The following is a 13,585-nucleotide window of genomic DNA, read 5'->3' as shown; positions in this document are numbered from 1 at the left end:
GACAAGCTGATGTTGCCTGGAATTATTGCAACAATGAAAAGACTTATCCATTGATTTTCAGATGAATGTTAATATGATTGTCAATGATTGTTGGGTTTCATTTTGGAAATAATCCTTGTTGGGGGATAATGCTGGCTGTGATGGAACATAGGCTTCAGATCCCCCCCCCCCCCCCCCGGAAGTCTGTTATGTTCTATAGGACTCATAAGGAGGGTCAGGAATCAGTTCATCTAATCTGTCAGAGTAAGAAGTTGTTAAAATGAGTAAAATTGTAGGATTTCTCCTTGCTTGGTATCGCTTTGTGCATGGTAGTGAGCACAAGAGGGTATCCTGTAGACAATTTTTTTCTGCTGCCATTGATGTTGTCAACATTCAGGTTTCTCTTTGTTATATAAAGCTTGGGGCCTTTTTTCCTGCTGGCAACATGGGCACAACATTGTGCATCAATATTGGGCCATTTCCTGGAATTTTGAATCATGGATACAGAAGCACAATATCCCACATTCATAAACTGGATATTTTTTTAAAGAACTGATTTTTCTTTTCACTACGCACAGTTGAAATAATGAGCGGCCCTGTGTTACTCAAGTTCTTAAGAAAGGTATGAAGGCAATAAAAGGGGAGCCATTAGGCTCTGATAACAAATCGATATTTTATTTTGCGCTCTGCAAATGGTGGAGAATGTCATGTATGCTGGGCTTCTATCACTCCACACTTTTCTCTTAGAAAGGACTTTGGAACCCCAGTTGGTTTTGGAGGACTCTTCCTTCACTATAGTTTCCAATTATATGACTTTAAGGGCATGAGGACAGTTGCATGCAGGTAGCTCTCTCAGAGGAGTTTCATGCAGGTAGCTCTCTCCTTTGTAACTGTGAGCACTGGACAATACCTAAACCTGACACTGTTTCAGAGTGTGGAGTGACACTGCACAGCACACTCCCGCCATTGCAAGGATTTGCAGCAGAGAAGGAGCCAGGCTTGAATTTGTTGCTGGGAATTTAGCTCTACCCTTGAAATTACATGTTAGCTCTGTCGATTCATTGTTGGATATCCCTCCCCCTCCCCATTCTACAATGCTGGATTATGTTCTGCATGGCGCTGTGAATCCCACAGGATCAGCTTTGCCGTGGCTTCCTCAACCTGAATTGTAGTGCTGTTTAATTTGAAAGCAAAGGAGGCCAATCTGTCTCAGTAGATTTGCTTAGAAGTTCAACTTTGATTAACTCCACCCTCAGAGGATTACCTCTCTAAATAGGATTTCTCTCAACTAAGTTTGCCAATTTAGTCCTCAGATACTTACTGACAGAGCGGCTGATTTTCTTTCTGTCCCACACCCCATCGCTGCCTCCATCCCAACTTTCCTTTTTTCTTATTACTTCCACTCACATTTCATCTCGGCTTTCTAAAACAGAAATCTTTCTTTTGCAGAGGAATTAGAAAGCTGACAAGTTAATTTTCAAATGGATGACAGTACTGTCAATTATTAAATTGATTAAATTGTACCAGTGCCCATCCGTCTGTCTGTCTGTCTGTCTGTCTGTCTGTCTGTCTGTCTATTTATCTATCTATCTATTTTTCTTAAACTTGTTATGTTTTATGTTATAAGCCGCCTAGAGTGGTCGAAATGACTAGATAGGTGGGGTATAAATACAATCAATCAATCAGTCTGTCTGTCTGTCTGTCTATCTATCTATCTATCTATCTATCTATCTATCTATCTATCTATCTATCTATCTATCTATCTATCTATCTATCTATCTATCTAATCTGTTTTATTTTAGCATAGGAGTGTCGAAGTGCTGGTGGCTGGACTTGACCGCAAATGAGTTGTTTCTGCACGGACAAAATCATGCTCCTTTTTTGGAAGTCATAGTATTTTGCATTTCTATGACACTTTGTTTCAAGTGGTGAAAACACTTCATGAGAACTTCTTACTTCATTAGTGTAGAATACTCTTTTAAGGCAGATATTTTGGACTTCAAGGCAGCATTACCAGTGGTCAGTGTTTCACAGGGTTGCAATCTCGAACTTCTGAGTAACCAAAGACTCAAGGCCAGTGTCATCTAGTAACAGGTCATCTAGTGAGACACAGTGCAGTGTATGACAGACAAAAAATCAACCAACCAACCAACCAACCAACCAACCAACCAACCAACCAACCAACCAACCAACCAACCAACCAACCAACCAACCAACCAACCAAAGAAAGAAAGAAAGAAAGAAACAAACAAACAAACAAACAAACAAACAAACAAACAAACAAAAAACCAATAGAGGAGTAATTATTTCAGCTCTAAGCAACAGATACTGGATTCTTGTATCCCAAAGTGCTATTTAAAGTTCAAGATAGATACTTTCTAAATCACATAATTAATAATGGCTGAAATCTTGTTGCTTAGTAAATTGCAGTTGGAGTAGACCTATTGAATCAGTGGGGGTAGGGTGAGTCCATTCCTCTGTAAATTCCATTAAGTCAATGGGCCTGCTTTAACTATGACTTACTAAGCTAAGCAATAGGTTTACAGCCATCAAGTAATAAAATTTATTTTTCCCAAGGAGAGTTGTCTCTGGAGTCTTTGGCTCATTCTATCCATCTTTCTTGAACTTAAGATAACTGTTTAATATCGAGAAAACTTTAATAACTGAACTTGGCTTTGGTTAAAACCACGGCCTGGAAGGAATTTAGGGATGGGAAATAATTTTGTGGGATTTGATAGACATAGCAAAATAGTGGTTTTTACCTCCTGAGATTTCCTGTGAGAAGAATATAGAGGATTTATGCATTTGTAAGGTTTAAAGGATAGTTCAGAGGAACAACACAGACATAAAACTAGGTGCACACTGTAAATTAAAAAAAAATAAAATGGCTATAGTGATTTAAAAAATGAAATAACACCTTAGTCAATGGAGGAAGTGTTAAAAGCATGTTAAAAATACAAATAAATGAATATATTAGGAAAAATGTGCAAAAATGACTGCAGGTCTTGCAACCTGATGCAAAACAAGGATGTAAGTGCCATTTAGAGATACCCTATGAAATGTAGACTAAGAAATGTTTATATCTCTATATACAAATAATGAGCAGCTTCTAATTAATTCCTATTTTGGAATAAATAAAACACGACTGTTACATTATGGCTGCAGTGTGACAAGACTTATCTTCACTCCTATAGTCCCAGTGTAATTGTTGGTCTTCTCTCCACTTTTATACATACACGGGGGGGGGGGGACATGAAAAGGGTGGCAAACTGTTTTAGCTTTAAACATTGTATGAAAGAGGAAATTTTGCCATCTGTAGTTTGTCACACAGGCTACACCTATTGAAATGCTCACTTTTACACAAAAGTTAAAGGTAAAGGAGCCTTGTCTGTCTTTTCAGGAGGACATCCTAAATTACATATGTGTATGGGCTTGCTATTTAGGAGAATTCTGCAGACTAGAGACATGCTGGCCAAAATTCTGTTGCTTAGAGAAGTAAATTACACTAGATCAGGGCCACTGAATCAGTTGTGGATTTAGTGAGTCAACTCGTCCATAAGTTCTATCAACACAAATGGGCCCACTTGTTTTAGCAAAGTTAAGTTGGAGTAGGCACATTTCAATTAATGAAATTTATGGAGACATTGATTCACTAAGTCCGCATTGATTCAATAGGCGTACTCTAGTGTGGTTTACTACACTGAACAACAGGATTTTGGCCACTATGTAGCATTTTGACTAGGGATGTAAATCCCTCCTGGGCAGAAAGAAGAAACAAAAAAGTTACTACTTTTGTCCTGACAAAAGGTGAGTTGCATTCTTGACAAGAGAAAAGAATGAGAGGATTTTTATATGTGTGCAAATTAGGCAGAACTGTGCAAAATAATGGTTTAGCAGAAGTAATATATCCTCCTAAACAAAATAGTAATGGTTGCTGATTTGTTATATGAACTTCTAAGGATTAGGAGGATTGGTGAGTGTGTGTATCTGGTATTTATCAGCTGCTCACTATGTGTTTGCTGTGTGGGTAATGTGCTTCCATTCTCAAAGGAAAAGGACACAACTTTGTGGAAGTTATGGGAAACCTTAACAAGAGAAAATACGTTTCCTTGTTTTGTTCCCACAGGAAGACAGGAATTTTTCAGGATTGCAAATTTGCCCTTGATGTGTCTTCTTAAGCTGAGATACCCTAAATCAATAAGAATAAATAATTTAATAGTTATTCTTTACATAACTCTGATTTTTTTAACATAGTGGCTCAAGTTAAATATTTCAGCTACTTTTGAATATGAGGAAATACATTTAAACTGTCAATATCACAATGACTTGAAGGGCTTCAAATTGCATCTTTGACTAATTAATTTATTTTAAATCCTTTTTTCCCCAAGATTTTTCCAAAATCTTGAGGCAAGCTAGGTAAACAATGCTCTATCACTTCATAAAAGCTGTGTCCTGCAGTGTGCTGAAACATAGTGATATTGGTTGCAGGCCAAATGGATTAATCCTATCTGTATAGAAAGAAACACAATATATTCCACATTTGCTTCTTTCATTCTGTTGTAGACATATGCTAGAAAACCAAGCAGTAAGTGGAGCCCTTAAATCACACAAACATGGACACTTTGAACTAACATAGTAACAGAAAGTCAAAGTTACTAGAAGTCCAAAAGGCTTCTTTCTGAGCACGGCAGGTCAGGACATTACCACTAGAACTCCTAGGGAAGGCTTTGTCCTTAATTCTTCAGCGCAGGAGAATACAACAAGCCTCTCTCCTAAAAATCAATAAATCAAAAGAGCAAAACAAACCTTTAGCATTATTGATCTGATATGTGTTGGACCTTTGCTTGTTGTCTAGCAGGACAATGCAATATTCAATACAGCATTGGTTCAATGCTCTTTGAAAGACAGCAAACGAAATTTACCATCTAATGTGACATGATATGTTGCATTATTGAGAGATGTTTTGAAAAAAAACATATACAGAGACATGTCATGAGAACTAAAATCTAGAGATGATATGGTTGTAGTTTTTAGATATCCAGTATTGTAAAGAATCTGTAATCCAGGAGCCATATTTGGAAACAGGGGTAATAGGTGTCCCTCCAAATGTTGGACCACTTCTTCTGTCAGCTTTGCCTAGCATGCCCAATGGTCAAGAATAAACATTCATTCATTCATTCATTCATTCATTCATTCATTCATTCATTCATTCATTCATTCATTCATTCATTCATTCATTCATTCATTTTATATATCACCCCATTAGTGCAAGCACAACCCTTAAGAGTTGCTGTTGAAATCTAAAGGACTGTGTATTCCCAATACCTTTTTCTAAAACACTCACCTACAGTATTCGAGCTAGACAAATATTTAGTCACTTACAATTCCTTGTGTCTCTAATTTCCTCATAAATAACATAATTTGGAAATACCCATGTGGGGTCTTGGAGAACCTTGCCAGTCAGACTAGGGCAGTACTGGTGTAAAACCAATTGCTTGACAACCTAAGTGGGTTTCATATCTCAGTGCAGGAATACTTTCCACACCACCTGTGTTACCCTTCAGATCTTTGCAGCAAAACTCAACACTCCATTTTCCATACTTGGGCAGTGTATTTTTATATTCCAAGTTCAATTTTTGTTCAAATATGACCCTGTTCCCTTTTATTAAAATCAACTACTGAGTCTTCTGTGCGATTCTAAACTGTGGGCAGCACAATGGGAGTGTTTTCCCCTGCCCCAGCATAGGAAACTCCCATACTACGGTTCAAAACGAGAAACCACAGCATAAATGAAGTCATACATTGCATAACTCCATTGTTATTATCTGGTCCCATAAAAGTGACCTATAGATCATAGCAACCATAGATATTCATTGCAAAACAAGCAGATGCAATATGGTGATGAATAAAACTTTGAAAAGGCAGAACAAAATAGGATACACTTTGAGGTCTCGAAACTGTAACAAAAGAGTTATGTGCCATGAAATTACTTGAGAATCCAAGATTCCACATCAGTATTTGACCAACCTCATTAACTAATGGATTTTTCTAATTGAAATCTGTTCAGCGTAAGGTGCAGAAGAAGATGGGCAAACACAAGGTTTTATGGTTCCTAAATTGAATTTAGCCTACCCTTTCAATTACTTTTTAATCTGTCTCCGAAATCTGGAGCACCCTAGTAATTTGTAGTGATGTTATTACCAGGTGGCTGCTAGCAGGCAGATTCAAAGCTATTGAAATATGTTGTCACTGACAGAAATAGCACCATATTTATCAGAAACTTAAAAGCATATCTAGAAGCTTGAAACATATGGTCTTTAGCTTTTGTTTGGGCCTATCTGAGAGAAGGGGACCTTTGCTTTTAATTAGAGTCACTTTTTAAAAAAGTCACTCTTTTCTCGGTTTATTGAGATTGTTTTTCTTTTCTTCATTTAGCTCTGAAATGAAAGGCACAGATGTTCTGAAAAGCCCAGTTCGTGATCACCTTTGTGTGTGGGTTTTGGTTGTTTCTCAGCTTTCTCGTAGAACATGTTAAGTGAACTAGTTTAGCTGATGGCTTCTTTTGGTGGTGAAAGTCCAAAGTTATGGAAACTGGAATACCAGCGGATATTCTATACTACCTTTCCCAAATTGATTAAGTTGGTGTTCAATCAATACTTTTCCTTGCAAAGTCCTAAGTATCATTTAAAGAGCTCAGGGTAGCAAATATTGTGATCCTCTTCCACTTCATCTGCAAGACAAACCTGTGTGAGATTGGTAAAGATGAGGAAGTGAGTAACTACTAACTGGTTCCAGGGTGTGACTATACAGCGTGTATAGACTTGTATGTCATGTGGTCAGTGGAATTAATACAAATGTGACCATCCTGATCCTGGATCATTTCCTGTCAATGTAGTCAGGCCACTACTCTGAGCGGCTTACAATATCACAACAGATATGAAATAAAACTACAATAATACAAGTTTTTCTTCCCCCCTTTCCATACTGAGAACTCCGTTTCCCATGATTGTAACAGAGCTGTCACCAAGCTAGCTTTCTTTACAGTCCATTTATGTAAGAAATACTTTTTGTTTCTCTTTCACTGAAAGCAGCCCATCTGCTCTCTGAAGCAAAAACGACAAAGACCCACTGCAAATCCTTAATGAAATGTTATCCTTTGAAAAGAGACTTTTATGCATGTTTAATAAACAGCTCATTGGGAATGTTCTATGGGGGAACAGTGGTACCAAATCTTCATCTAGATTCATCTGGAAATAATTATTGATGTTGATCCTTTTGTTGCTATTCATTAATATGTACTGTTTTACATTAAAACAAATAGCATTTCTTGCTTGCTGGGGCAAGTAATTTGCCTTGTAGATACTTGGCTACTTTTGATTATGTTTGGATACACTTTCCATGAGGTTTATAAGTGATGACAGTCGCCTCTTTGGGGAACTGATTGTTCTAGCTTGTGTGTTTTTTAGCTCACAATTTGGCATATTATATATTTTTCTTCTTCTTACTCATCTTGAGTTCTGCATTATTAGTTCTTTTAAAAAGCAATATGCTAACAATTTGTAACAATAAAGGGTGATTGAAATTATGTATTAAAGAAAATATAATACAGATCCTAAAATCATAGAATGATTGATTCGGAAGGGACTTTAAGACAATTGAGTCCAACCCCCTGCTCGAAGCAGGAAGCCAAATAAAACTAAATCTGACAGACGGTTGTCCAATTTTCTCTTGAATGTCTCTAATGTTGGAGCACTCTCGACCTCCCAAGGTGATTGGTTCCATTGTTCTACTGCTCTAACAATTAAAACATTTTTCCTAATATACAACCAAAATCTGACTTCCTGTAACTTGAGCCCATTATTAACATGATCTGCACTCTGGGATGATTGAGAACAGAAGTCTAACCAGTGCTGAACAGAGGGGGACTAGTAACTCACAGGATTTGGAGACTATACTTCTGTTAATGCAGCCTAAAGTAGCATTTGCCCTTTTGGGCAGCCTCATTGCTCTGGTGGCTCGTATTCAACTTTTGATCTACAACAATTCCAAGATCCTTCTCACTGATAGTATTATGAGTGTGCAAATATTGCATATGTTTGGGTAAATTAATATTCAAGGGAATTTCTTTATCCATACTTTGGTGTTGTACGTCCATTTTTTTACCCCATAGTTCAGTGAGCAACTTTGGGTTTTTTTGTTTTGTTTTTTAAATCCCCGACACTGCTGATTTCTTTGATGACTTTCCCCCGGCTTTGTGTGTTTGTGTGTGTGTTTCACTCCATTTTTCTTTGCTTGCTGCTGCCTGTAGGACTCAAAAAAGAGACAAAGAAAGAATAAATTGTGGGAGTAGGAGGAGAAATCTCCCCACATTCTGGTAGTTTTTTTGGGGGAGGACTAGACTGTATGTTTTGCCTTTGCTTGCTTGCCGTTCTTGGTTTTTGGAAGAAGGGACTGCCTGTCTGTATCTAATGTACTCTCTCTCTCTCTCTCTCTCTCTCTCTCTCTCTCTCTCTCTCTCTCTCTCTCTGTGTGTGTGTGTGTGTGTGTGTGTGTGTGTGTGTGTGTGTGTACACATTCCCTAGTTTGATTGATTTTTTAAAAATTGTTATTTGGTTAATTTTTTGTGCATGTATTTTGCCAGTGTGCCACAGGGCTGTTTAAAGGTGATAATATAGACTGCTATCTACAAAGATCTGATGATGATGATGATGTTTTCTCATCTGAACTGTTGCCTAATCATGGTGATGATGGTTGTGATTGTAGTGGTGATATGATATGATAATATATGAGTCAGTGCCTGCCTAGTCTGATGATGATTTTTCTTTCTCATCTGTTTTCTAATGATGATGAACGTGATCGTATAAATAAGTACCTGCATAGGTTTGGCTTTCTGTTCCCTACTTCTGTAATAATATGATTCTCTATTGCCTTGCCCCTGATTTTTTTGGAGTAGTTTTAAAGGATCCTTCAGGGATTTTGGACTACGAAAAAACACAAATGGGGAAACCTAAAAGCAACTTTCTCTTTTGTATTGTAACACAAAACAATTAGTACATGAAAAAATATGAAAATGAAAGAGGCATACCCCGAGAAAGTACATGAAGCGAAAGAAATAACGACGACAGCAAAATGTTGCCACACACATGCCTAGCACTTGGTCAGTGGAATTATCATAAAACAAGAAAAAATAGTTTCCCCATGTGCACATTAAAAGTGAAGAAGTCAACAGGGCTAGAATGAGAGTTTTCATTCTTGTTGCTTACAATATCTGCTGTTTCTCGGGTTAGGCTTCTGGGAATCTATGAGAACCTTTTGCTTCCACTGTATATAGCTCCCTCTCTTCAGGGAATGGCAAAAAATGAGTACCTAGTGCTCAGGGTTCTTGGTTTGAAGACAGCAGTGGCACATACCCTTTTCTTCCCAGTGTTTTTTGTTTGTTTGTTTTGAGATGAAGAACCAGGTCATTTTAGCAATCTGATACAGTTTTCCAATGAAAGGAAGGAAGGATACAGGAAACAAAATGAAATAATTTATTCTTCTTTTCTTCCACTTAAATTCAATAGGTGTAACTATTCCCAGTGTAGGAAGGATCATCTTGTATCTTCCTGTCATATTCTGTCTACAATGAAGACCTGCTCTAAAAAAGAAGAAGTGGTAATCTTTGGTTAGCACTAATATGGGACTAGGTAAAGGTAAAGGTCCCCTTTGACATTTAGTCAGTCATGTTCGACTCTAGGGGGCGGTGCTCATCCCCGTTTCCAAGCCGTAGAGCCAGCGTTTGTCCGAAGACAGTTTCCGTTGTCACGTGGCCAGCGCGGCTATACATGGAATGCTGTTTACCTTCCCACCAAAATGGTACCTATTTATTTACTCGCATTTACGTGCTTTCGAACTGCTAGGTTGGCGAGGAGCTGGGACAAAGCAACGGATAGAACAGGGTCTCTCTGTCTGTTGCTTTCAAAACTGATATGGAGAACACATGCTTTAATAATGACTAAATAGAATTATACTTAAGTACACAGGGATTCAAATCCAGATTTTTGTAAGTTAAGCACTCTAAGCCTTTGGCCTGGATGTACAACTCTCTGAGTTTTGGGTTTTTCCACATTTTATTAAATGAATGAATACATAAATATAAAAACATTTAAATAAAAAGAAAAACCCACGTGCTTTGCTTTCCACATATAAAGAAACTGCAAACTTTGGCCCATTTTAATGAAAACTGAAATGAAATAAAATCTGAACCCTTCTCTTTTTGATAGGCAGCCACTCCTCTCAGTTGCTTTCTGGCCAAATGTTTTGAAAGATGCATGCTGATCAAATGGGAAGGGGATTTAGAGCCTGCTAATTAGTGCAGTAACATAAGATCTTCTTTTTGGCCAAAAATCTTCTGCCTCTCCTCCTGCACATCAAAGCTTCATTTTTATAAAGCGGAGAGAAATATTTTGCCCAAGCAGCAGCAGCAGGAGGAATGTTGTTGTGTATCTGTTGGTCCCTGTCAGCCCCAAAAGCAGCCTGTTTGTCTGTTCCTTGTCAGTTCATTTAGTTTGCTTTTTCTTGCCTTTACTATGCAAGGATGTTTCCCACCAGGCCCTTCACAAAGGGGAGCATTGCAGTGAGGCTTGGAGGCGTGACTGTGTGAAACTCACAACCAAAACCTTTGCCATATATTTTAATATTTAAAGGCAGCCTGCCTGTTTCTTCTACTGTCTTCGGCCATCTTTGCTTGGCTGAAATGTGTGGCCAACAAGGGAATTGCATGCAGGGAAAATGGAGTTAAAAAAACAAACATAATATTTCAAGGAAATATGAGGAGCCCTGATGGATCAGAACAAAGAGAGAAGTGGTCTAGCATTCTCTTTCCACAACGGCCAACCAGCTGCCTCTGAGAAGCCCAAACAGGACATGAGTGTCTTTCCACCTGATAGTGGATTCCCCTACCCCCCCACACTTTAGTTTTAAGGCAGGCCAACATATAGTCATGGCCAAAAATATTGGCACCCTTGCAATTCTGTCAGAAAATGCAACCCTTCTCTCAGAAAAATTGTTGCAATTGCAAATGTTTTGGTATTCACATGTTTATTTCTTTGGTTTGTGTTGGAACAACACAAAAACACAGAGAGGAAAAGTCAAATGCGATACAATCCCACACAGAAACTCAAAAATGCACCGGACAAAATTATTGGCACCCTTAACTTAATATTTGGTAGCACCCCCTTTGGAAAAAAATAACTGAAATCAGTCGCTTCCTGTAACCATGAATTTCTTACACCTCTCTACTAGAATTTTGGACCACTCTTCTTTTGCAAACTGTTGTTTTAGTGGCAGCCCCATGCTGGCTTCTTTGACTTGTTCCAGCCTGTAGGAGAGTGCTTGTCATAGCTTGGCAATTGTGTGAGGAGCCATCTTGACATCTTGGTAAAAATCTGATCTTGTCTTGATGGTTGCTGCGATGTTCAAACAAAGGTACTCCAGGATTGTAATACAGGGCTTTTCCTACTTGTAGCTGACAGTGCTCGTGTTAGACCTGTCATTTCTGCAGAGCATCCTCTGAGAAAGAATTAAGGGATCCAGCTGGTCAGCAACCACCCTCTAGCTCTTAGTGTCAGACTGAAGTCTCTGGCTCAGGTACATTGCTCCACCCTGTTCAACAGGGAGCTTGGTAGTGTCATCCTAGGTATGTCTTCTTTCCCCGTGGCCACTATCAGATCTCTGAAACTTAGCAGATCACTATTAGCTGTTTTTAGCTAGGTGTGGGATGAGGGCATATCAAAGTCGTCTTTGTTTTTTCCAGTTGCAGGGTGTAATTGCCAGATATACTTGTCTTAGTCTCTCTTGGTTTCTCTCTCTCTCTCTCTCTCTCTCTCTCTCACGCAGATGCACACACACACCCCTCCATACTCAGATTCACATAAGCCAAGCATTTTGTTGAACACAGGAATCTCTTCATTAGTATTGTCAATGAAAGGCAGGAAAGGGCCAATGCCTGAGAAACCTCCTAAGTCTTCATTATGTAATTACCTTGCCTCATTACTGAAATTTTTAATAGAGGTCTAGATGAAATACAGGGACCTGGGAGTTCAAGGGACTATGTGAATGCCAGTTCCTATCAAGCATGTGACTGATAATGTTACTTATGAATATAATCTTCTCTTTAATAGTTCTACAGTACTGAAGTTGGTTGGCCGATATGAAACTACTCTGCCTCTCCCTGTTCTGTCCTAATGGTGGCTTCTTTTCCACAAAGCTGCACACCAGGACAATCAGGGGCTAAGGTCCACTCATTTCTTTCGAAACAACTCATAGCTTCTCATGAGCCACATAGTCTAAGGCTTTGCTGCAGTTTGTAAGGCATAGACAGATCTTCTTCTGAAATTCTTTGGTCCAGTAGTCAGTGGATATTTGCAATATGATCTCGAGTGCCTCTTTCTTTTCAGAATTTTAGCTTGAACATCAGACATTTCTCTCTCCACATAAGGCCTTTGTTGCAACATCTTGAGCATCAGCTCTCATGGAAGACTGGAACAATGGTGCACTCCTTGGGATCTATTTTCTTTGGGACTAGAATAAATACCAAGCATTTCCAGTCAGTGAGCCATTGCTTTGTTTTCCATATTTGTTTGCATCCTCTTCCTAGGCTTTTGACAGATTCAGTTTATATGACTTGAAAGAGTTCTCTCAGTATCCCATCTAAACTTGATGATTTATTTCTTCTAACTACAGCTATTATTTCTTCTTCTGCAGATACACTACTCTCTACATGAGGAAAGAGACAACAGAATGGGCAGGGGAGAGGGGCTTCCCTCTGAGAGAGTAAATAAGGTGCTCTTGGTATTGTTTAGTCATTAAGTCATGTCCGACTCTTCGTGACCCTATGGACCAGAGCACGCCAGGCCCTCCTGTCTTCCACTGCCTCCTGGAGTTGGGTCAAATTCATGTTGGTCGCTTCGATGACACTGTCCAACCATCTCATCCTCTGTCGTCCCCTTCTCCTCTTGCCTTCATCCTTTCCTAACATCAAGGTCTTTTCCAAGGAGTCTTTTCTTCTCATGAGATGGCTAAAGTGTTGGAGCCTCAGCTTCAGGATCTGTCCTTCCAGTGAAGGAAGTGAAGGTGCTCTTAGTCAGTTAAAAGGCAGACCGAGGAACAGGGATGTAGCCTGTGCCGTATGGGTTTACACTCCCTCTGAAAACACAGGTGTGCAGCTTGGATTCCTGGATTTGTCTCTGAGCTTGGATGCCCAGGTTTCAGTGGTGGCCAGGAGTGCATTTATATAATTAAAACTAGTGCACCAGCTGCATATGTTCCTGAGAGGTTTGACCTCACCACAGTGAGAGATGCCTTAGTTATATCCTGGCTGAATTACTGTAACATGCTTTACATGGGGCTGCCTCTGCAAAGTGTCAGGAAACTTTGTTAGGTTCAAAACGCGGTAGGCAGATTGCTGACTGGGATGGTTACAGGGATCACCTAACCCCCTGTTACAGCAGCTCCACTGGCTGCTAATTTGTTTCCAGGAACAATTCAAAGTCCTGGTTCTAACCCAGACATGGGCAAAGTTCTGCCCGCGGGCCACATATGGTCCGTGAGCTGCTCCTGTCCAGTC

At 39.2% G+C, this 13,585-nt stretch overlaps 1 protein-coding gene across 2 annotated transcripts in view; it reads left to right on the top strand.

The window, feature by feature from the left end:
* The window catches only part of NRG3 (neuregulin 3), an 873,187-nt gene that overhangs the window by 573,753 nt on the left and 285,849 nt on the right, over positions 1-13,585 (top strand). The gene's annotated exons all lie outside the window — the stretch shown is intronic.

The sequence above is a fragment of the Pogona vitticeps genome, chromosome 3, assembly GCF_051106095.1.
Source record: "Pogona vitticeps strain Pit_001003342236 chromosome 3, PviZW2.1, whole genome shotgun sequence".
NCBI classification, from domain to species: domain Eukaryota; kingdom Metazoa; phylum Chordata; class Lepidosauria; order Squamata; family Agamidae; genus Pogona; species Pogona vitticeps.
Note: the sequence above shows the minus strand (reverse complement) of the source record. Positions and strands in the feature narration are given on the sequence as shown.